General features: G+C 39.3%; 1 protein-coding gene across 6 annotated transcripts in view; it reads left to right on the top strand.

Moving 5' to 3' along the window:
• ATP2B2 (ATPase plasma membrane Ca2+ transporting 2) overlaps window positions 1-25,952 on the top strand; it is a 572,092-nt gene that overhangs the window by 182,540 nt on the left and 363,600 nt on the right. The gene's annotated exons all lie outside the window — the stretch shown is intronic.

The raw sequence follows: 25,952 nt of genomic DNA, 5'->3' as shown, positions 1-25,952 counted from the left end.
CCTTAGCATATTTGACAGGAGAGCTAAAGAAATAAAAACAAGAGGAATTTATTGAATTAGAAGTATAGAGGGTTAAACAAGATGTGCATAAATCCTGTGGGGACCAGTGACGGAAGCCAAGGTGGTGGGTAGCACTGGGGGTGGGTTGAGGGGTAACTGTACTGTGGGTGGCAGGTTGTCTACGTATGTGTATGTGTTTGTGTATGTGTATATTTCTGCAATATATATGGTTGGTGTATTATCTTTTTGAAATAATTTTTTTTAAAGAAAAAAGGTAGGGATTTAGGCTAAATAGGAAGGAACTTCACAGAAGTGTTTTCTGCATGCAATGTTCTGATATTTCCTGAGAATTTTAGCACCATGTCTGAAAATATGCTGAAAGAGTTACTAGAGCATTGCAGAATTAATACAGATTTTATTCCCAAAATGGCAGCTTGTCAAAATGTTAAATCAGACAGTTAGGGCCATATGGTCCCTTCCATTCTCACAGCATGAAGAAACCTTAACAGCCCCAAAAACAGTAGAAAAGCATTGGGAAAAGGGAAGGGCAAGTGAACAGATGGAAAACCTGTGAATTGACCCCCAGTTGCTTAAGTGTCCATTTCTCTAGTTTGTCTATGAAACAGTCAAGCACTGCAGGCAAGAGGGAAAAGACAATTATGTTTCCTTTGAGTTTTCTTTAAAGAAGTATTTAATCGTTTTCTTTTAAATAAAAGCAGCAGCAACCAAAATCTCATCAGCTTGACCCTTGGACAGATAAATTTAGAAACAACTTTGCTGAGAATAGTTTGCTGGTGTAGAGCTCTAGCTTTTGCTTGACTAGTATGGCTCAAAGAGATTAGTATGGCTGAAAGAGATCTGAAAACAGAGTTACTATTGGTGATAATAATCTTCAGTATCTAAAGATACTAGCTCACCATTCTGATAATTCCAGTCCACTTTTGATGTCTCTTCATTGGCTGCATCTCTCTCTTATGATCCAGTATATGCTTCTTGTTTCTATTTTTAAAGATCTACATGTTTATCTTCCTGATCATTCAGACCTCATTTCTTCATAATGTCCTACTCAAAGTCAAGATGATGATGATGATGATGATGATTATTATTATTATTATTTCACCTTTGTTTATTTGAGCAGAAACTTCTCAGTGGTTGCTGGTAATACTAACAAACAGCTTGGTATCTAATTTTCCAAATACGATAAATGTTATTGTGTCTCAATCAAGAGAAAGGCAAGATATTATTGTTATTGCTGTTGTTATCATTACTATTGTTATTATTTCACATTTATTGATTTGAACAGAAACTTTGGGGGTTGCTAGTTATACTAACAAACACCTTGATATCTAATTTCCCAATTTCTCTCATTCCACTCACTGTACCAGTAAAGATCGGATGACAGTGCAATTAGTTTTACACCCAGATACAGTTTTAAACAAGTTTTACAATAACGTATTTTTGTCATGAAATAATGAGATGAGTACATGAATGGAGAAACTGAGGAAATAGAAGCTAACAAGAGAAAAAAATGGGTTTCTTGTGAGTATTCACAGAAAAAAAAAGCCATGGACATGGTATAGTTGGCTGTGCTGATTCAGGACCTTGGAGGGGCATCATGTTTTAGTTAGGACTCAAAATGAAAATTTTACTTGGTTTTCTAAAACAGCAACATGAGCATGTTTCATTTTTCAAGATTCAGAAGTCAGTAAATATCTAATTGCTTAAAAAATGTTTTGTCAGAACTGGATGAGATTTACAAGCATGGCAGTTCCTAGTGGGAATGAAGTCTGTTAAATTTCAGATAAATAGGTGCTGGGTTTTAATGTGGCAGGCAGGGGCGGCTTAACCCATTACGCAAAGTACACATTCGCAGTATAGTTGATTTTGCCCAAGGGTGCTCTTGGGGAAAAATAGACCTTGACATATGCGAGTTGTAGTTACTGGCTTGTATAGTTCACCTAAAATCAAAGAGCATTCTGAACTCCACCAATGATGGAATTGAACCAAATATGGCACACAGAACTCCCATGACGAACAGAAAATATATATCAATGATTGGTTGGGGGGGGGGGGGGGGCGCCAGAATACTGCTTGCTTACTGTTGAAAATTACCTAGGGCCTCCTCTTGTGGCAGGAGGCCTTTAAATGGTATTCCCTACTTGTTTGTATGAATATTGTGTGCAACATATATGCTCCTGTCATCGGTTGATTTCTATATTACCTGTCCATCATGAAAATCCCATGATGATAACAGCAGCATTAAGGACATTCTCCCATGCAGCCCCCTCCCCTTTTCAAAATACTTATAATACAGAAAGGAAACGATGTATAATGTAGTCCATGAGATGAAGCATCCATCATGTTCAAACTACAAGAGAGGAGATTCCATCTGAACATAAGGAAGAACTTCCTGACTGTGAGAGCCGTTCAGCAGTGGAACTCTCTGCCCCGGAGTGTGGTGGAGGCTCCTTCTTTGGAAGCTTTTAAACAGAGGCTGGATGGCCATCTGTCAGGGGTGCTTTGAATGCAATATTCCTGCTTCTTGGCAGGGGGTTGGACTGGATGGCCCATGAGGTCTCTTCCAACTCTTTGATTCTATGATTCTATATGTTTCATCAAGGAACTGTTTCTGAAGTCTCTGGAAACGTGTGTGTGTAAACAGGCAGAGATTGTATTCTGAGTTCAGGAATCACTATACAACTGGAGAAAACAGGGAAAAACATGTGGGGTGGAATCTGATCTGTCAAATCTGCCCGTGTTAAATCACTTCAGTGACATGGAGGAGGGGGCATTCCTATGGGTGGTCTGCTGCCAAGCATTGACATTTCTCTCTCAAAATCCTGCTTCATGAGCCTGTCATGGTAATTTTTTTTAAAAAAATCAATGTAATCATTAAAATACCGAAATTTCAAAACATCAACACTTTGTTTTTCTTTCCTTTCTCCATCATAGTAATCTTGGCTTTCAAAATTGTGCTATGACTAGCTTGTGAGATTGGGAGGAAGGAGAGGAGCCAGGAAAAAAAAAAAGAAGGGTGCAGATCAATGTCCTCTTTCTTCTCAGGAGATGCAGAATTGGAAGGGAATGACCCAAAGTGGTCTCTCTGACAAAGGTAGAGATGGGCATTTGTCAGAAAGGAAGAGCATCCATGGACAAGTGATCACTTCCGGTGTTTCAATCCAGGAACTAGCTTGGAGCAACATGAATTTTGCCAAAGTTTGATGAAATGGGTAGAAGGGATATAGCGTAATTTTGGAATATACAAAAATGATGGTTTGGTGATAGCATACTAAAGCATTCACATGTTTGTAAACACAAGACTCCAGACAAACACCAACAGATATAGAAACACTAATAACACTGAAATGACAGGAAAACCCAGCTGCCTGATAATGGGGGACTAAAGGAGTAAATTTAGGATCTGTATAAAGTCCAACTTAAGGAGCAAAGATACTGACATTGGAGATGAATATAAGTAAGCTTGAGCACAGGAACTCTGTTTAAAGATAGAATAATTAGTAAAGCCAGTGTGCAAGTCTACACAATAAGGAATGTAGCAAGAAGGGAACTGGTGGAGGAGGGAATGAAATCATCTCTAAAGATTGATTTTTAAAATTGTAAACAGCTTCTAAAATAATTTAACTATCTATTTTTGTTTCTTTAAAAATCAGGAGGGCCTATATGGTGTAGTGTTGTACTAGAACTCTGGTAAACAGATTTCAACTCCACTGTGTGACTTTGCACAAGGCTCAACTTCAGAGTAAGGCAATGGAAAATCCCTTCTGAATAAATCTTGTCAAGAGAATATCATCATAAAGGCACCATAATATGGACATGTCATGAAGGCACCCAACAACAAAAATCAGAAGCTACAAACTTCTCACCTACAGTCCAAAATATTTTCCTCCTGTCCTCATTAAAATCTCAACATCTAAAACAGAGCATAAGAATGCAGTATAAGAAACAACACAAGCTAATACTTGAACTTTGCGATATCATTCCTCCAAGTACAGTTACACCACAAGCCACATTAAGTTATCTATCATGAAGTTTTGACTATAAGATATCCTTACACTTCAGTTTTAAGAAAAAGCAACTAGTTCTGTACATTAACAAGTTATTTGTAACTAGTTGTTTGTAAGTTCTTGTTGAAAGACGGCATCCACAAAACCACAACCTTAGGCTGCTTTCTTTTTCTCTATTTGGCATTTTGCATTTATAGAGAGTTCATCTGCTTGGACTTAAAAGTGTATGAAACGGAGTTTATAAAATGATCTTTTAAACCTCTTAAGCAAATATGAAGTTTTGGGAACAATTTACTTCACTTTGGACAGCTTCAGGCTGGAGTCACTTCTGTTGGGAGGTTGTTCCAAATTCTGAGGCTTCAACCTAGATAAACATCCTATTTACAACTAAAATGAGGGATGAATCATGATGATTGACAGCAAAGGTCTGCTGCAACTTAAGACACAAATAGCAACATGAGTTAGGTACCAGCCAATGACTAAATATTTTGTTCCATGCAGAAAATCTGCATAATTCAGACCACCTGCCCTCTCCGTCTGCCTCTTCTACTTTATATGCTGTAAGAAATGGTGCTATGCATTGTAGCTGGAAAAGTTCTTTAGCCTTCGAGTGGAGGAGATGAAAGTAATCAATGTCGCTAGCCTTGGACAACTCAAAAACTTCTGCATACACTCCTGGTATCTTCATTCTGAAGCCCCATTAGTTCTTCATCTGTCTTTTGCCCGGAATTTTACTGGTTACAAATTGACAACTAACTTTGCTATCTGCCCATTCGCTGTAGAAATGTGCAAGGGCAATGATGGGAGATGATTAAAATATAATGGGCTTTTAAAAATATATGCCAAAGTACTGAAAGTACAACACAACTGAATAAGCACCAAAGAACTATTGCTATTGTTTCTTCACTTCAAAAAATAAGTCTCCATTTTCAGCAAGATAAATGTATTGTATAAATGCATAATTTATCTAAACAACAATTTCTCTTACAACTGCATGTCTGTTTGATAGGGTACTATTTCAAAGTCTGATTGAATTGCTGCAACAATTGACTGCCGCTGTGTAAATATATATACATATTTGTTGGATTTTCTGCCTAAGTAATCATTTAATGCTGTGCATATGATTGCTCCCAATAAAATTATTTAAGATTATGCATATGACTGGACTGAAAAGTAGATTAATATTGGGAAATCACCTTTGTGATTGAGGTTTGTTGCCTTGAGGTAATTGTTTGGCTTAGCAGATGCTTGCACTGAATGGTGTTGCTAAAATAGGAACAGGTTGCTGTTTAGCTTTCACAGACTCTGAAATTGATATCTCTAAGTCTAGCTGTCACAAGAGCATTTGGTTTGAAATCAGGCTATTTGGGCTTGCTTGAAGGTGAAATACTGTTGAGAAATCAATAATTTTCTGTTGAAGTATTTGAATGCACTTTCTGATTTGGAACAAACACTATTAGTAATATAATCAATCCAAATGCACTCTCTGAAAACAGCATATTTCTCAAATTGGTATTGATAAAACCAAGAGCAGAAATTTCAGTTTTTTGCAAGTTGAACATGTTACTTTCCCCCTTGAACAGTTTTTAAGCTTCCTATAAATGTTTTTCCAGAATTGATTTCTCTAATCAGACTTCAAGGATATTCCTAGTTAATTGTAAAAGTTAACAAAAAAGTGATCAGATCAAGTTATTCTCCAATCTGTTATGTGGACTTTATAAGTAACATTGCAAATGTTACTAAAGCCACTAGATTTACTTCAAGCAGAGGAATCAAGTTGCCTTGTAAATAAATCTAGCTTGTGAAGTAGAGATAAGAGACATTTGCCAATTTCTCCCTTCTCTCACAGTTCTCAGTGGCCCAATCTTATCCAGTGGCTTGGGGGAACTTTTTACTGGGGGGAATTTGAATTGGCAGTTATGGGAAGGGGAGAACTCATGTGATGGAACTATCTATATGTTACCTGTAATCAAAGTTGTAGCCTGTGCCTAAGCTTTTGTTCATTCACGTCTATATACTCATGTGTAGGTTAACTTTGTGTATAACTTGAGGGCAGGTTTTGGGACCCAAATAATGGATTTTGATATTACCTGTGGATAAGTTGAGGGACATTCTGCAGAGGGGAAAAAAACAGGAATGCTTCAAAGGACTATTCACTGCTGACTACCACTGCCAGCATTTTCCTGTATAAGGATTCAAAAAGACCTTTCATCACTGTACTCAGTAAAAGGGTTATTTCCTTTTTTTGATAAAATATTAACTCTTATTGAAAAGGAACTATTCCCTTTGAATAGAGTGGCTTAAGAGGAGAACTTACTTGAAAGAAGTCCCAAAACACACCATTCGCTTAATGCTCCTTTGAGAGAAAGTTCAAAAATGCTGGCACTGTCATTTTCCCACCTGGCCATTCAAAAAGCCCAGAAGGCACTACAGCAAAGGAGTAGAGGGGATTGGTGCTTAGATTCTTCCAGGATGGACAAAGCTATCACCTTTTTCCAGTCAGAGGAGGTGAAGGTTCCCTTTTTGATTATACTGTGGCATCTCGACTTAAGAGCACCCGAACTTCAGAGCATTTTGAGTTAAGAGTTGCCATTCGGCCCAGGTTTCACTTTGACATACATTTTGAGTCAAGAGTTGGCATCAGAGGGAATGCTAGCACCAGAGGAATTGCAAGCGCCAGAGGGAGTGCTAGTGTAGAATATGGGGCTTTAGGACTTCAAGGGAGCAGCCTCCACGCCTCATGCCTCCATGTTTCAGGCTCTTGTCCACTATGGGAGATTGCTTTCTGCTTTGCTCTTGTTTGCTTTGAGAAACTTTGGATTAATTGATTTTGTGTGGTTTTTATTCCTGGTATGTTTGGCTTCTTGAAGACAGAGAAGGACTGAGAGCAAGAGAGGGAGGGAGGCTGGAATGAGTACATTATTCATACAATGTACATTATACAAATACGTTATTTGTATAATGGGGAGCAAGACGAATTAATAGCATTTCAGTGCATTTCAATGGGAAATTTGCTTTGTGAGAAGAGCTCAATCACTGAACGAATTAAACTCTTAACTGAAGATATCAGTGTAGTTAAGATTGAGCACTTAAATTGATCTATGAATAAGTCAATTCAGGTTTTGAGATTGATTTTTGACGAAAATTTCTAGACATACATCAATATATACAATACTTTTAGGAATGAAACATACAGCTTATTTATTCCTAATTTCGTGTATTTCTTGAACCTGAAGTATGCCCTGTTAAAAACTCCCAGAAAAATGAAGATAGTTTTGGGTGAAAACACAAATTAAATAAAACAAAACTAAAATGACAGTTCTGGTTCAGCGATGGCATTGGGTCAGTTCTCCTGATTGTTTCTTTCAAATGTGTGTTTGCTTTTTCCTCATCCAAATCAAAAATCCAATCTTTGGGGAGAGAACTCTTGGAAAACAAATTAATTTTTCTGAACTCTCTCTCTCTCTCTCTCTCTCTCTCACACACACACACACACACACACAAAGCCAGTTCTGAATTGAACTGGAGGGGTTTGCCTGTTGCTGCTTTTGATAAATGTCTCATGACCGTGCACTACAGCTCAAAATGAATGTTTGTACGAATTAGGTGTTCAGAATTGTACTCTGGTGTTGATGTCAGTTGACAGGGGCTATGAGGAAATTCAGAGTATTTAATATGAATTCCGTACTTGAATTCCAAAATAGCATATATTGCATGACTTATGACTGTATGACTGTTCATTAGTATGTTTTTTAAGTGCTTACTAGTTGAAATGCAAAACAGGATATGGGCATTTAACCTGTGTTGGATAAGATTGTATTTCCTCTTACAATTATGGTTTGAAGTTCGGAATTTCTTTTTGTGTCAGAAGTGACTTGAGAAACTGCAAGTTGCTTCTAATGTGAGAGAATTGGCTGTCTGCAAGGATGTTGCCCAGAGGATGCCCAGATGTTTGATGTTTTACCATTCTGTGGGAGGCTTCTCTCATGTCCCCGCATGGGGAGCTCCACAGATGGGGAGCTTGAAGTTTGGATGACCTTGTAGATTCTCCCTGATCCATGATGGCCAGGAATGCATCTGCAAAGTTAAAGCTAATGTATCAGATGTTGAACAGATACTTTTTTCTAGCCATGCCTTAGATACATTCTGCACTACTCTAATATGTCCTTCATCTCAGTTGTAATATATCCCTGAAGTGACATGATGGAGGCAAAGGATGTAATGAAATTGAAGTATCTTGGACACTCTAATATTTCTGCATCCAGGGAATAGTATGTTGGCCTTATTCTACACAAGTGTTAGTTATGTGGAGTAAAGGAAACCAGTGGCTTCAGTTTGAAAGGTCATAGCTTGAAACACTTGAGATCAGTAGAAGAGAGTCTTTATGTATCTGTCTCAAGCTGTTCATTATCACAGTAATAATTGCTATTGGAAGCAATGAAGCCAATTTTCCATAATATCCATTCACTTTTTCATCTGTCTTTTATATCTTGTATTTGCATTTGTTCTCTGATTATGAAATTTGCATTCAATACTTTTTTTCTCTTCTGTTTGTCAGCTGAATTGCAATGTACTGTTCACAGCATAATACAATGCCAAATACAATGCATGTTATCATATTGTACGGGCCACTCAACAGATATTTGAAAGCTAACTGGTAATTTGCTTTACTGCTGTTACAATAGTTTAATATCACTCAAACATCACAATATATATGCAGTTTTAAAATTAGAATACCTTTAATAAATAAAGCTGCAAGAGAAAGATTAGGTCACTGATGCATGCATAGATTTGTTGTTTATAGAAGCTACTTGCATTGGCTAACAAGAGTAAATATATTTCATGTCACTCTAATGAAAGCCTAGCTAAGTGTTATAACAAGTAAATTCTATTATTTCATAAGCCTTTGACATTTGTGCTTATTTAGCTTATACAGGTGGGTAGACTTTAGCATTTACTGTTTATCTTCAGTAAGAAGATTAAATTCTGGTTTTAAGGAGGTAATCACAATTTTCCCCTTGCCGTATGTGGGAGGGAAATTATTTCGGGAAAGAAAATTGAAAACACACTTCCACCTCTATCTAAGTGTGATCCCAATAAACCTCATCCTTCTATTTTCATCCTGACTCATTCTTCCTCAATCTGGTGGACTTAGACACATACTTTCTTTGGGAAAGTCACTACGTACTCAGGCTAGCTCACTTCACAGCATTATTGTGAAGACAAAAAGTGGGAGAAGAAAAAATCATGTAACTGTCTATTCCAAGGAGAATGGACAGTATACAAATGCACAACAATATCTGAATATCAGTAGCATGCTGACAACCTGTGCTTTGGGAAAATGCTTTTAAACACAGGAAGGGGCCATATAGCCAGTCAGATCCTTGCATTATCTAGGCTTGTGTCACCTTTCTGTTATTCACTTCAGAGTTTTATGTGCCTGCTATTCCAATGTGAATATGCCATGGATTTTATTTTGCATGAAAGCAAATTCCCTTCTATTGAGCTAAGAACCTTCCTAAACCATACTATATGTCATTGATTTATAAATAGTGAGCTTTATCCATCAATAAGCTGTAGAGAATTTCTAAGTCAGGTCACTGATCACCCTTTCCTATTAATTATGTAATAAAGATGGGAGCTAAGACTATTATCTCTTTGAGCAAGTTTTGCAAACCCTGAGATAAGTCTCTAGCCTTGAGTTACCTTCATGAAAAACTTTCTGGAAGTCAAGCAATAGTGACTCCATAAAGATGGTAGACTCTGCCTTTCCTTTCATCAATCACCTGAATTAAATCTTCCATATGTAGAGTCTGCTCTAGTGATGGAAAATTCTACTTAATCCAGTTACAGTGGAACCTCTACTTAAGAGTGTCCCAACTTAAGAACATTTTGAGTTAAGAGTTGTCATTCAGCCTGGGTTTTGCTTTGATATAAAAACAGGATTTTGAGTTTGTGCTAGTGTCAGAGGGAGTGCTAGCGTGAGAGTACAGAGCTGTAGGGCTTCAAGAGAACAGCCTCCACGATTCATGCATCATGATTTTGTCCACTTTGGGAGATTGCTGTCTGCTTTGCTCTTGTCCGCTTTGAGGAACTTTGGGTTAGTTGATTTTGTGTGATGTTTATTCCTGGTACGTTTGGCTTCATGAAGAGAGAGAGGAACAGAGAACAAGAGAGGGAGGGAGGCTGGAATAAGTACGGTATCAAGAAAATGATGCTTCCTCACTTTGTGCTTTATGCTTTCTTGCCACACCTTTGTGCTTCTACCATTTTAACATTGATCTTTTTTAAATGTTCCATGTGAATGTGCAAGTTTTGCCTTGCTGTTACACTGGCCAACAAATATTTTATTGTCTCTAATGTGCTTCCTTGTCACAACTCTGTGCTTCTACCATTTAAAAGTTGATTTACACATGTGCATTTATACATTATTTGTTATTTACAAAGCACATTTTCTTACTTTAAAACTGTATAAAGGGGGGGGGGGTGTTGGAAGCCTATTTATTTATCGTGTCATCAGCAACCACTGTTTTACAATTCTAACAGAGCAAAACAAACACAGAGATTAAAATGAAAAAGAAAAAAAAACCACACAGATTTTGTAAATTTGGTATTTGGTTAAATGTCCTTTGACCAGTATCTGGCCACTTGGAGTGCCTCTGGGGTTGCCGCAAGAAGGTCCTCCATCGTGCATGTGGCAGGGCTCAGGGTGCATTGCAGCAGGTGGTCAGTGGTTTGTTCTTCTCCGCACTCGCATGCCGAGGATTCCACCCTGTAGCCCCATTTCTTAAGATTGGCTCTGCATCTCGTGGTGCCAGAGCGCAATCTGTTCAGCGCCTTCCAAGTCGCCCAGTCTTCTGAGTGCCCAGGGGGGAGTCTCTCATCTGGTATCACCCATGAATTGAGGTGCTGGGTTTGGGCCTGCCACTTTTGGACTCTCGCTTGCTGGGGTGTTCCAGCGAGTGTCTCTGTAGTTCTAAGAAAACTATGTCTTGATTTAAGTCGTTGACGTGCTGGCTGATACCCAAACAGGGGATGAGCTGGAGATGTCTCTGCCTTGGTCCTTTCACTATTGGCTGCTACTTCCCGGCGGATGTCAGGTGGTGCAATACCGGCTAAGCAGTGTAATTTCTCCAGTGGTGTGGGTCGCAGACACCCCGTGATAATGCGGCATGTCTCATTAAGAGCCACATCCACTGTTTTAGTGTGATGAGATGTGTTCCACACTGGGCATGCATACTCAGCAGCAGAGTAGCATAGCGCAAGGGCAGATGTCTTCACTGTGTCTGGTTGTGATCCCCAGGTTGTGCCAGTCAGCTTTCGTATGATGTTGTTTCTAGCGCCCACTTTTTGTTTGATGTTCAGGCAGTGCTTCTTGTAGGTCAGAGCATGGTCCAAAGTGACTCCCAGGTATTTGGGTGCGCTGCAATGCTCCAGTGGGATTCCTTCCCAGGTAATCCTCAGAGCTCGGGATGCTTGTCTGTTCTTAAGGTGAAAGGCGCATGTCTGTGTTTTAGATGGATTAGGGATCAGATGGTTTTCCCTGTAATAGGCAGTAAGAGCACCTAGAGCTTCGGAGAGCTTCTGTTCTACCATCTCAAAGCTCCCTGCTTGAGCAGTAATGGCACGATCGTCAGCATAGATGAAACTCTCTGTCCCTTCTGGCAGTGGCTGGTCATTTGTGTAGATGTTGAACATGGATGGAGCAAGCACGCTCCCCTGAGGCAGGCCGTTCTTCTGTTTCCGCCATCTGCTTCTCTGGCCCTGGGACTCAACAAAAAAGCTCCTGTTTTGTAGCAGGTTTCCTATCAGGCGGGTGAGGTGGTAGTCCTTTGTGATATTATACATTTTTCTCAGGAGGAGGCGGTGGTTCACAGTATCATAGGCTGCTGACAAGTCTATGAAGACAGCTCCTGTGATCTGCTGCCTTTCAAAGCCATCTTCTATGTGCTGGGTCAGGTTCAGCACTTGCGATGTGCAGCTTTTGCCTTTTCTGAAGCCAGCTTGCTGTGGGATCAGACAGGGGTCTATATTTTCCATAATTCTATGCAAAATAAGTCTCTCCAGAACTTTGTAGAGGTGGCACAACAGGGAGATTGGTCTGTAGCTTTTTGGGTCATTACGGTCTTTGCCTGGCTTCAAGATGGCGATGACTCTTGCTTTCCTCCAGATTTTGGGGATCTGACAGGATGCAGTGCAGTTGTTCATCAGCTCCAGCAGCCAGCGCCTTGCTTTTGGACCAAAGTTCTTGATTTGTTCCATCCGTAGATCATCCAAGCCAGCTGCTTTGCCATTCTTACATTTGTTGAGAGCCATGTCCAATTCAGTAGATGTAAAGGGTTCATGGAGGTTGTTGTTCTCAATCTCTGGTTGTCTGGCTATTGGTTTCTTTCCTACTTTGGTGGCAAGGTTGGGTTTCCCATTCTTCAAGAGTTGGTGTGCTATCTGATCTGCCTTTATGTTGGCATGGGTATTAGTTTGTGAGGGATCGTTGCTCAGCCGTCTCAGCAGCCTCCACGCCTTCTGGCTGCTCCTGCCCATGTCGACCTCTGTGATCAACTTGATCCACTGTTCTTTCTTGGCTTCAGAGATGGAGGACACAATGCTCTGCGCTGCCTGAAGGGTCTGCTCACTGAATGGGTCTTCGTTGTGGAGCCTGTAATAGTTTTCCAACAAGGCAACTGTTTCAGGAGTAATGCCCTGGAGGTAGTGGGTTCTGCAGCCTCTCGGTATGGAGGCCCGTGAGCAGGTTTTCACTATTTCAATAAAATGTTCGTATTCCTCAGGGACTGGCGCGACCGATGTGATCATGTCGTCTAACATGTCTGAGAATTTAGTCCAATCTGCCTTTCTGAAGTTGTATCTTCGTTTAAATCGAACTTCCTGAGGCCTTATTGTTGGGAACAGTTGGCATATTATTGGTCGGTGCTGTGTGTTTGGGATTGGTGGTCCCACTGATTTGGTGCATTGCTGTACGATGCTGTCGCTCACAAATAAGCCTGGAATGGATTAATAGCATTTCAGTGCATTCAATGGAGAAATCTGATTTGAGATAACAGTGATTTCAGTTAAGAGCTCAATCACTGAGTGAATCAAACTCTTAAGTCAATGTATCATTGTAATTATAATTGGAGATTGTAATGAGTCATGAAAAAGGGAGAGGAAAAAGAATAGCAATGGCAATAGCAAGAGAAGGTTGCCAGCCCTATAGATCCCATTGTGTTGTAAGCAAGGCACTGGAGAAATAGCTGCAGAACTGGAAACTACTTCTTCCCTTGCCACTCCAGCCTTTTTTGTGCAAGTGCAAAGAAGGCTAGCACTAAACTGCTAGCACAATGGATAGTTGAAGCTACAATAGTGTACAGTGCCATTTTGGCTTCCCTGGGCAGGGAGCTTCAGAGGTGAGGGGCAGCCACTGAGAAGGCCCTTTCTCTTGTTCCTACCAACTGAGTTGGACATGACCCAATGACCATGTCAGTTTAAGGTGCCTTTGTCCCCTACTTTATGCCCTAAATTGGATTGCTGGGTATATAGTTTAAGATTACCATGCTTTTATTCCTGGAAAGATTGTGGCTCAGAACAAGGTGCCATTAAACTGTCAAGCTCATCCATGTCAGGTGGAAGGACACTTTATGTCACCATAAAATTCTGTTAAGCTGGATGAAGGTACCTGTCCTTTCCTACCTTTCAAACTCCAACTTTCAGCCACAGCTATCCCCTCCCATCATGGCTTTTGACATCCTGATAGGGAGTGGATATAGAGGTGCCACCGCCAGGAACAGAACAGGGGACCCTTCCATGCCCCTGCTCTCTAACTGGGGCAAGTGCTGTCTTGGAAGGGAACAACTGTAGCTGAAAATTGGAGTTTGAAATATAAGCAAGGACAGGGACCTTCATCCAGCTTGAGAGAATGTTATGGTGCCATAAAGTGTCCTTCCACCAAGGGTTTTCTCAGTAGCAGTTTCAGGCAGCAGATCTTCCAAGGGAGACAAGGCTGCTCTCCATTCCCATGGCAGGCAAATAATAATCACAATCACAACAATAATAATGTATTTTATTTCTTACCTACCTCTTCTCGTGGCTTGAGGTGGGTTACAACATAGCGAAAACATTATATAAACATAAACATTATATAACATTATATAAACATAAACCCTATAAAATACACATATTAAAATGTATTTCTTCAAAATACATATATTGAAATATACAGAACAAATATACAGAATATAGAGAACACAAGACGTGAGTTTAAAATTACTGGTATAAACTGTATTGATAGGCTTGCTGGAAGAGATAGGTTTTCAAACGTGGTTTAAATTCTGACAGATCATTTAACTGTCAGATCTCTTCTGGCAGGTCATTAGAATGATCTGGAATAAAAATACCTTATTATTCAACTGGGCTTTTACTAGCTGAGGAAGGAGCGGTTTTGGTAGCAGGTTCTTTGCTATATTGACGTGCTTTAAGCATGTTTTCTTGTGTTTAAATATTATAACATTTGATTATGCATGTAATATTATAATTTAATGTGTTAATTTTTAAATCTGTTTTTTAAAATTAATTATATATATTGGTGCGAGTTACCTTATATCCCAGTTTTGGAAGAGATTAAATACATAAACACTTCCAGCCAATGAGATTTGGCCTGCATAAAAAGAAGTATAGTGTCTAGATCCAAGGAAGTCATGCTACCCCTCTATTCTGCCTTAGTGAGACCACACTTGGAATACTGTGCCCAATTCTGGGCAGCACAATTTGAGGGAGGTGTTGACAAGCTGGAATGTGTCCAGAAGAAGGCAACTAAAATGATCAAGGGTCTGGAGAAAAACCCCTATTAGGAGCACTTTAAAGAGCTGGGCATGTTTAGCCTGCAGAAGAGAAGGCTGAGAGGAGACATGATAACTATGTATAAATATGTGAGGGGAATCATAGGAAGTAGGGAGCAAGCTTGTTTTCTACTGCCCAGGAGACTAGGACGTGAAACAATGACTTCAAACTACAAGAAAGGAAATTCCACCTGAACACGAGGAAGAACTTCCTAACTGTGAGAGCTGTTCAGCAGTGGAACTCTCTACTCCAGAGTGTGGTAGAGACTCCTTCTTCAGAGGCTTTTAAACAGAGGGTGGATGGCCATCGGTCAGGGGTGCTTTGAGTGTAATTTTCCTGCTTCTTGGCAGGGGGTTGGGCTGGATGGCCCACAAGATCTCTTCCAACTCATACATAAAAAAATGAGTATTCCTATGGCTGAAATGCTGTCCAGAAAAGCATAAATACAGATGGATAAAAGGAAGAAGAATAGGGGCCCTGGGTAGCTGACTGAGCAGGTCACCTAATGCAGTAATAAATGCTTTGATGAGATGTATTGTATTTTTGTTTAAATTACAGAAATTATTCCCCAATTTGTACGTTTTACACAAATCTGTGTTCTCTTTTGTTTTCTTTTTTTCCTTTTAAAGCAATTGTGACTGATAAAACTCTCTCTTTGGCAAATGGATTTGTGTTTCATATGAAGCTTACAGGCTGCTTTTATAACATTCTAAGAACAGTGATTCAGTGAATGCAGTCAGTGAGCTGGGCAAAAATAAAAGCGCTCCATAGGAACCACCATAAGATGTGATTTGCAGCAAGATTGTGAGAATGCCCACTTTGCCTTCCTAAAATCAACTGTAGGTCCCTCAACCCTAGATTTCATCTGTTGTTGACTGAGGGACAGATAATAGAAATCTTATTTTATTTCCCACTTTCTTGACCAAGCAATTTCACCATCTTTGCGAACAAATGAAAGACTGAACAAATAGTACATTCTTTACTGAGCACATAAATAAACCCTTTCTTGTATATGAAGAGGAATGGGGTATGATGGTATTCTGAGGATTTTCATGAATCAATTATTCAGACCATTTAGGAAAAAAAACCTCCTTGAAATATTAAGGATTAAGGGACTGTTAAAGACTATTCCTATATAGAAGAATGACCTTGGGAATTACAGTTGACTTCTATCTTACAAGTGATAAAAACATGATCTAAAAGAAATGGAATGATTTGCTTTAGATTTTTGTTGCAGGGTTCCAGCCTTGGCCTGGTCCTGTTCAACATCTTTATTAATGTGTTAGATGAAGGGTTAGAAGGCATGATCATCAAGTTTGCAGACGACACCAAATTGGGAGAGATAGCCAATACTCCAGAGGACAGGAGCAGGATACAAAATAATCTTGACAGATTAGAGAGATGGGCCAAAACTAACAAAATGAAGTTCAACAGGGACAAATACAAGATACTCCATGTTGGCAGGAAAAACGAATTGCAAAGATACAGAATGGGGGACGCCTGGCTCGAGAGCAGTATGTGTGAAAAAGATCTTGAAGTCCTCGTGGACAAGTTAAACACGAGACAACAATGTGATGTGGTGGCAAAAAAAAAAAAAAAAAAGCCAATGGGATTTTGGCCTGCATCAATAGGAGCATAGTGTCTAGATCCAGGGAAGTCATGCTACCTCTCTATTCTGCCTTTGTTAGATCACACCTGGAATATTGTGTCCAATTTGGGGCACCACAATTGAAGAGAGATATTGACAAGCTGGAATGTGTCCAGAGGAGGGTGACTAAAATGATCAAGGGTTTGGAGAACAAGCCCTATGAGGAGCGGTTAAAGGAGTTGGGCATGTTTAGCCTGAAGAAGAGAAGGATGAGAGGAGATATGATTGCCATGCATAAATATGTGAGAGGAAGCCACAGGGAGGAGGGAGCAAGCTTGTTTTCTGCTGTCCTGGAGACTAGGACATGGAACAATGGCTTCAAACTACAAGAAAGAAGATTCCATCTGAACATTAGGAAGAACTTCCTGACTGTAAGAGCCATTCAGCAGTTGAACTCTCTGCCCCGGAGTGTGGTGGAGGGTCCTTCTTTGGAAGCTTTTAAACAGAGGCTGGATGGCCATCTCTCAGGGGTGATTTGAATGCAATATTTCTGCTTCTTGGCAGGGGGTTGGACTGGACGGCCCACGAGGTCTCTTCCAACTCTATGATTCTATGATTCTAATGTTTTTGCCTTCCATAAAATATATTCACCAATGAAAATGGGACCACTCACATTCATTCAGTTAACAATTCACATATATTATTTAATTAGCAAACTAATGCCTGTTTCCTACCATTTTATTCAATTGTGTTTCATTTTACCATAAATATTAAGAAAATGACATCATCCCATTTAAGCCAATATGCAAAACAGTTTACTGTGAAAACAATATACAAAATACTAGACATGAGGAAAAACCAAATAGTAAGAATTAAGGATTAAGGATGACTCCTGCATTGCTGCAGGCCATTCATGAAAATCTTTTCCGGGAACAGAGATTTGGGAGAATCCATTATTTGGAAATGAACCGTAAGTCCATAAAACTTGGAAAATGCCCTGGATGAAACTGGTGACTGGCTTATCAGCCATTTTTGTTAGCAATTCTTGAAATGCTTCTGTTTATTTGGACATACTGTTATGGTCCAAACTATATTTTATGTTAAATAGTATAAGGTATTAAACATTATACACCAGTAAGTAACTCTACCATAGTGACTGAGTAGTGCTCTCAAGACCACTTGATATTGATTTATCAGCTATCTTAGTGTTGTCTGCATTAGTCCTTCTTTCCTAGTCTTTTCTGGAGAAGGATGAGATTGAGCATGGGAATCTCAAGGTAGAAAGTATGTGAACTGCCAATGACATATGGCCCTTCCCCATTAGGGAAGGGGAGCTTGACATTCCAATGAAAATTTCAAACTTTAGGCCCCCGAAGCTGCTATTTCTATACATACGCAATCTCCTGTTGCTGCCAGTGTGACCTTTCCACCCAATGGAACCCACAATTTGAGTAGTATGAGAACAATTTTCATCAGGTTGGCGGAATGAGTATGCCTGGGTTAACCTCTCTTCCTGATCCACTGTAGCTCTAATCTTGATAACTTCATGATAACTCTTCCTGTTATATTAAATACAAAAATGGATTCAGTGGAACAAATACTTCAGCCTTAAGAATAGATTACTCCAGCTGACCAGAGGTATCCCTCATTATCCACAGAGGGATACATCTTGTTGCCTTGGCTTTCTGCCAGTGACTGAAGTCATGCCAAGTGATGACACAGGAGAAATGTTGTGCTGTCCAGTTTTGACAAATATATAAAGAAGGCTAATAACTGCTGAGGTGCAAGGATAAAGTGGGCAGGAAAAGACTGGCAGATTATAGAGATGACTTGCTAAAAACATCATAGGCTTTAGAATGAATGGGGAATGAACGCATATACTTCAAAATAATATATATATATATTTTAAAAAAACAACTGGAAAAGCTGACATTATATGAGGATTTAAAGATCGAACTGCAAAGACTCTGGCACAAGTGTATAAATAAATAAAGTGTATAAAGTGTATTATTATTAGCCAGTAAACGTGGTCCCAGTGGTGTTTGGCACACTGTGTGCAGTGCCTAAAGTCCTTGGCCTGCACTTAAACACAATTGGTGCTAACAAAATTACCATTTGCCAGCTGCAGAAGGCAACCTTATTGGGATCTGTATGCATTATTTGCCGATACATCACACAGTCCTAGACACTTGGGAAGTGTGTGACGTGTGATCCAATACAACAGCCAGCAGAGTGATCTTGTCTGCTGTGGACTCATCTTTTTGTGTTTCAAATAATAATAATAATAATAATAATAATAATAATAATAATAATAAGTTCTTGTGGGTTTTTTTGGGCTATAGGGCCATGTTCTAGAGGCATGTTCTAGAGAAATGCCTCTAGAACATGGCCCTATAGCCTGAAAAAACCCACAAGAACCTAGTGATTCCAGCCATGAAAGCCTTTGACAATACAATAATAATAATAATAATAATAATAATAATAATAATAATGCAAATATTGTTTCTTACACCAGTCAGAGAAAATTGATTCCCATTTCATTTCCAATTTGACAGCTGCTAAATTAATTGAATCATCATTAATTATCTAATTATTAGAAATGTTATTTTCCAGAGCAAAAATGTGTTCAGTTAACCTTTTTCACTGAGTTGTATCTCTCCATTGACTCATTTAATTTAGTGGTACTTAAGTCTGATTTTTTTCAAAAAAGAGAGAAAGACAGAGAGGGGCAGGAGGTCATGAATTGAGCTGTCTTTATCTTTTATTTCTAGCTCCAGTGTTACCAGACTACTCAAAGGGTGTGACCCTTTGTAGAAACAGGGGTGAAAAGCAGAGTGAGAAAAGTCAAGAGGAAAAGAAAAGAACATTTGGTATGGTTGAAGCTATTAGATTGGAGCCAAAGGGTTCATTTATTTAATCTCATGCCCTCCCTATATTTACTCAGAAGTAGGTGAGGGTGAGGAAAACTTAATTTTCCAAAGGCCTGGAACTTTGTAAAAGATAATAAACACATTGTAAGATTACAGAGGGAGTAAATGTATTCTTCTTCTAACCATGTTATCACACCAGGGCTACAAAGTGGGCAGCCCTGCATTTCTGTCACCCGCAGAATTCTGGAAAATGAAGTTTAGGGTGGGGCCTTTTGAATTCTCATTACAGAGGTCCCCACCTTCCCAAACTACATTTCCCAGAATTCTGCAGGTAGCGGAAATGCGGTGCTGTCCGCTTTAAAGCCCTGTTGTGATAACGTGGTAAATAGATTTGGGGAGGACAAGGGTTTTGGTATATGGTTCCAAAGTAGTATCTACAACCTCACCAGACCCCCCAAATGTGTTACTCATTGAATCTGGAGGAATCTTGGGCAGGCTCATATGGGGTGGTATGGGCCTTGAGACAGCCTGAAAAAAGAAATATAGGACATTCTTACCTACAAAGCCCTGAACGGTTTGGGACCCGCCTACCTGCGTGACCGCATCTCAGTATATGAACCCACACAATCTCTTCGATCATCTGGAGAGGCCCTGTTCGCGATGCCACCTGCATTGCAGGTGCGATTGGTGGGGACGAGAGAGAGGACCTTTTCGGTGGTGGCCCCTCAACTCTGGAACTCACTTCCTAAGGATATCAGACAGGCCCCAACTCTGGCAGTCTTTAGGAAGAGCTTGAAGATGTGGTTGTTCCAGTGTGCCTTACCAGAATAATGATCCCATAGCACTTTGTCCTCCAAAGCACTTTACATTTTTTCGGTCTGCTTGTATGTTTTCCACAAACGCCCCATCATTTTTCCGCCCATGTTCCAGCATTATTTTCAATTTTAATTCTACATTTGGCCTTCTCATAGTTTTTAACCATGTGGTTTATTGTTAATGTTGCATTATTTTGTTGTCCATGTTTTTATTTTAATTGCTTGTTTTGTTGTTGTTATTGCTTGTATTGTTGTGTTTGGGCTTGGCCTCATGTAAGCTGCACCGAGTCCCTTGGGGAGATGGTAGCGGGGTACAAATAAAGTGTTGTTGTTGTTATTATTATTATTATTATTATTATTATTATTATTATTATTGTTCATAAACAATAATCTGCAAAAATCAATATAGAATAAAAATAACAGCTTCACCAATATTGTAGCTTTTAGTGGGCTCTTTTTATGAAGTAAAATTATTTATTTCCTTCCAAACTCTCAAAAGACTAATGTTTCCAGCTCAGTCATAGACTTCTTGTGCAGGAAAAAGGAGACAGAGGGACAATGGCATGCCCAATTGTTTGTGCAGGTAATGAATGGTGGGGAGTGAACTGGGGCAGTTCCTAGACCACCTCAGATCTGCATGCATCTATTGTTGTGTAATGAGCACCAGTTTCAGGGACTGTACCCTATAGGGCACAGATTTGCTGAAACCTCTGCATTTGCTGTTCCAAGGTTGCTGTGATAGTTAAATTCCCCGTGTGAGTTTTATTTAAATGCAATGGAGTATTGAGTAAGGATATTATCCTTTTTTTTTTAAACCTCTTCAGCATTTCTCCTTGTTCTGTGACAGACTGCATTATTTTTCTGTGAATGTTAAGCAACCTGGAAACTATAATGGCCTGTCTGAGTCAGAAAAAGAGCACGAGGGAAAGAATTAATTAAATCATTTAAAATCTTTAGCTGTAAAATGCAGGTTAATAAACAAACAAAATGAAGTTGATTTTTGCCCTTTTAAATGCCAGCACTAAATCTAATATGATAAATTGCTGTTCTCTTTTCCATTTTAATTACTTGGAATGATATACCATATTCCCTGTAACATATTTAGACATAAATTGTCCCTCCTTCTTCATAATGTGTCCAGAATGGAACTGAAGGCTACTTTTAGAGAAACAGGGATTGAGAGATAGAAGCCAGGCAGCAACAATGTGGGTCACTGCAGAGGATAATGAAGGCAAGGACAAATCAATGGTTGAGTGCCAGGAGGCAATAATGAAGGTATTTTGAGGAGGTGGAGGTGGAGAGAGTGGAAGAGTACAAAGCATATCCTGCACTCCCTAAATGATACCAAGGCATATTGCTCTAATGCTAAGAAGGAATGTCTAAACACAACTTTGCAAGTGTATGCTGCAGTTTCTAGTGTGCATGCATGCATTTGCTAGCTGGCTGCTAAGACTCACGACTGAGACGTCTTCTACTTCCATCACCACATTTTTGTTGCTCTGACTACGAAGGGTAGGATTTCCCTTCTGCCGTTGATGGATCTGCAGCACAGGACTTTTTGTAATTGAATTCTTCACTGGTGGTCAAAAATAACATGGAATTTTATATATACAGATTTACAATCAAGGTTCAGCCTATCTTTGTCATTTCTTCACCTCATTTATTCCTATTTCAGTATTGTAAGGTACCCCTCATTGTTCTCAAAATAGGGGAAAAGGTGGGACGATAAAGAGATCTCAAGACCATTTAATAAGGCCGGAATGGGTAAAGCTTTCATTGAAAAATCAAATCAACTCTACCAATAAACTACATTAGGAGCCCCCGGTGGCACAGTGGGTTAAAGTACTGAGCTGCTGAGCTTGTTGACCGAAAGGTCACAGGTTCGAATCTGGGGAGCAATGTGAGCTTCTGCTGTCAGCCCCAGCTTCTGCCAAACTAGCAGTTCGAAAACATGCAAATGTGAGAAGATCAATAGGTACCGTTCCGGCAGGAAAGTAACAGTGCTCCATGCAATCATGCCAGCCACGTGACCTTGGAGGTGTCTATGGACAACGCTGGTTTTTCAGCTTAGAAATAGAGATGAGCACCACACCCCAGAGTTGGACATGACTGGATTTCATGTCAGGGGGAAACTTTTACTAAGGTAGCCCCCATTGCTCTCAAAATACGGGAAAAGGTGGTACGATAAAGAGATCTCAAGAGCATTTAATAAGGCTGGAATGGGTAAAGCTTTCATTGAAAAATCAAATCAACTCTACCAATAAAATACATTCTGCCTGATGCTATCAGCCAGTCTGATAGGCAATGTACTCCTTATTGTTCACTGGCAATAAGAAGAAAGGTAGTAGCAAGTTCCCACTAGGGGTGGATGAAAATTTCACCTCAAAATCAGAATTCTACAAAGCTCACAAAATTTGAAAGTGGGAAAAAGTTAAACCAAAGAATTTCCCCATCCTGCCAAGGGAGGGAAATTATTTCATTTAGGTTCTTTTTTTGTGTGCTGAATTTCCTAAAATTTGCAAAATCCAAGTGTGTGAGGGAATGTGAAACATATTTGTCAGTTTTTAGTTCCTAAGAACAATGAGAAAGAGGGACTGTATGAAATGGAATTGAATTGCAAGATAAATATTTGCGAACAAGAGCAAATCATTTGGTCAACTGGCTCTTCTGTAGTATCCTAGCTGATATTATCTCTTACCTAAATGTCAACACACAAAGAAGCTATTACTATTTAATGCAGTGGTTCTTAACCTGGGGTCCCCAGATGTTTTTGGCCTTCAACTCCCAGAAATCCTAACAGCTGGTAAACTGGCTGGGATTTCTGGGAGTTGTAAGCCAAAAACATCTGGGGACCCCAGGTTGAGAAGCACTGGGAATGTGAAATGCTGAGATTATCTTCTTTTTGAATTTGTTATTGTTGTGTGCTTTTACACTGTTTCTGACTTATGGCAACCCTGTTGCAGATTTGTTGGAGGGGGGGGGGGGGAGGGAGATTTATCCTGGCCTTTTTGTGAGATTGGAAAAGTGTGATTTGCTTAAACTCATGCTATATATTTAAAACTTTTTTCCTAAGTGATGCTACTTTTCTGTATGAGACTAATACGAAATATTCACTATTGTATTTGTTTCATGCTCTCAGCATGAAGCAAAAAGAGTAGTACATTTTGTTCTCAAAGTAGTAACTTAGCGAGAGCATAATACCATGTTCCATAATAATATGCAAGTGCATACACTCTTAATATTCCTCCACAGAAATGTAAATTCAATGAGTCACATTCAAATTACAAAGCCTGTGGGATAGGAATTTTTTTCTTATTATGCAGCAAAAATTAATTTGGTTCTAAGTTCTATAACTTTAAAATCATCACAAAATTAAATCAGTTGGTTTAATTAGGATAAGCATCATTACAAGAAAAGCCATACCAAATCTATTGTAAAAGGAAATATGAAACAATATAATTTTAAATGACTACATTTAATTCTGTCATTGGTATAGTTATAAAAATGTTATACAATTCCCATATCAAATCTATTTCAATTAACATTAAATGATATTTCAGCTTCATCACATAATGTGACATTGTGCCTGATACTGAAAGGATTAAAGGTCCAAAAGGAGACAGAAAACAGTCACCAAACTTCTCTCTCCTCTGGATTAGGTTGCTGTGAAATCTTGTCCATGAGGCTGTCTCTGAATCCAGGTGGAACATCCCTTCTCCAGAATTCTGGAATACAAAATATACCAAAATTGTCCACATGGGTAATTGAGAGGTTGATACCTTTGTTTTCTAATGTTTCAGCGTACACAGACTTTTTTTCATGTACAAAATGATTAAAAACATTATGTACAAAATTACCTTCATACTACGTGCATAAGATTTATATGAAACATAAATGAATTTTGTGTTTAAATTTGGATCTCATCTCCAAGATAGCTCATTATATACATATATGCAAATATTCCAACAATTTTGGATGAAGTATACTCGAACTGTACTGTCAAAACAGTGCAGAACACAACTGCTAACTTGAGATCTGGACTGGGTACCATGATTGTACCTCTACAGCTTGATTGCCTTCAAGACTGTTTCTGGTCACAATTCAAAGTGATAAGTGTTTATACTTTTACAATTTAACTATTTTAAGCCATTCTGGAAACTTTTTTTGCCTGAGAGGAAGGATATAAAATGTTCCAAATTATATATGCATCCATATATACTTTCAGAGCCATATGCAGCTTAAATACCAGGATACCTGTCTACATATCAGTTTGCCCATTTGCTAAGATCATCTTTGCATCCAGTGAAGAAAATGTTGATAAAAATATAGTAGGCCTTTGGTGTCCATGGAGGATTGGTTCCAGGACCTGCCATAGATACTCAACAAAATGCATATTGAAGTCCCCAGTAAGGCATGCATTGTTGAGGTCCCCCACCTCAGGAGAGCACATCACTTGTCTGCTTCTGCTTTCAGGGCACAGGGTAGAAGTGGGCAGCTGGTGAGCTCCCTGGAGGTGGCACAGCCCAAAGAATATGGTGTGTCTGAAAGCCAGAGCTTGCTATCACCTCTGCTGCCGCCCTCACCATTTTTATAAGCCTTGTCTCATGTTCACAGCATCTCTGCTTGCTTCATAAATCCCTGTTTAAAATGGCAGCAGGCAGCAGCAGAGTCAGCAGTAAGCCCTGCCAGCAACCCACTGTTGCCTTGAAGGCAGAAGCAGGCAGCATAATATTGTGTACATTTTAATCCATGGAGGGATGAATCCACAGATCACGATCTTGCAAATATGGCGGGCCCACTGTATATAAGTACTGAGGATATATTAATGGATACATACATCATTCTGAATAATCTCCTAAGAGGTTTCCTCCTATAATTAGCATTAAAGGGTTGTCACAGAGAGGAAGAGAGGGTAAATAGATGAAAGAATACCTTCCCAAATATGACACCATAGTTATCAAATGTGTTGTAGTGAGAATTCCTGGTACATACCTAATGCTAGTGCTAAACAAAAACTCTACCCTGGGAATCCTTAATTAAATTGAGGTTATGCTCTTTTTATCTTTGATTTTTATGTTTTGTCATTTTATGTTTTTGAAATTCTTTTTATTGTTTGTATGCTCCTTCATTGTCAGCATCACTTTTATACAACTTGAAGGGAGCAGGATTCCTGGGAGACATTCAAGATGCCAGGCCTGTCCAATGTATTTCCAATTATCTACACACCACTTAGGTGACAACTGATCTGATGCAAGAGGCAGTCTCTTCTGAATTATTCTCTGAAAAACCTACAGCTAGGTTGAAGTCTAGTCATCATTATTCACCCGAAAGTGAAAGGTCTCAACTATCTACTTGAGCAGATAATTTTTTTAAAAAAAAATCAGATCAAGTTTGAGCAAAGCCTGATCTTCCAGACATTGTTGGCCTACAACTCCCAGCATCCATATCCAGCATAATGAATGGCAAAGGACATTGGGATTTGCAGTCCAACAACAGCTGGAAGGTTACAGTTACCTCTGTTTTTAGGAGTTGTAACTCATTATTATCAGACACAGCTTGAAACTTTCGTTTTTGGACTACCCTCTGCAATCTCTGGCAATCCCTTCTGGATTTCTAGTTCAAAGAAGTAATGTTTCTAAGCTTACAGATGTAATTGAGTGTCTCGGAGTATCAACCTTTCTGCTGACGCATCTTTTTCATTCCTGGCAGCAGTCTCTCTCCAGTGTTATAATTATCCTTATATTTTCAGGTCTGACTGAACATCAACTTCTGCCTTTCATGTCTCACATGCCCATTGACTAGTTTCACTTCTATTTCTTTCAGT

Source organism: Anolis sagrei, chromosome 2 (assembly GCF_037176765.1).
Source record: "Anolis sagrei isolate rAnoSag1 chromosome 2, rAnoSag1.mat, whole genome shotgun sequence".
Taxonomy (NCBI): domain Eukaryota; kingdom Metazoa; phylum Chordata; class Lepidosauria; order Squamata; family Dactyloidae; genus Anolis; species Anolis sagrei.
The sequence above is the reverse complement of the archived record's forward strand: the minus strand, read 5'-3'. Positions and strand labels throughout refer to the sequence as shown.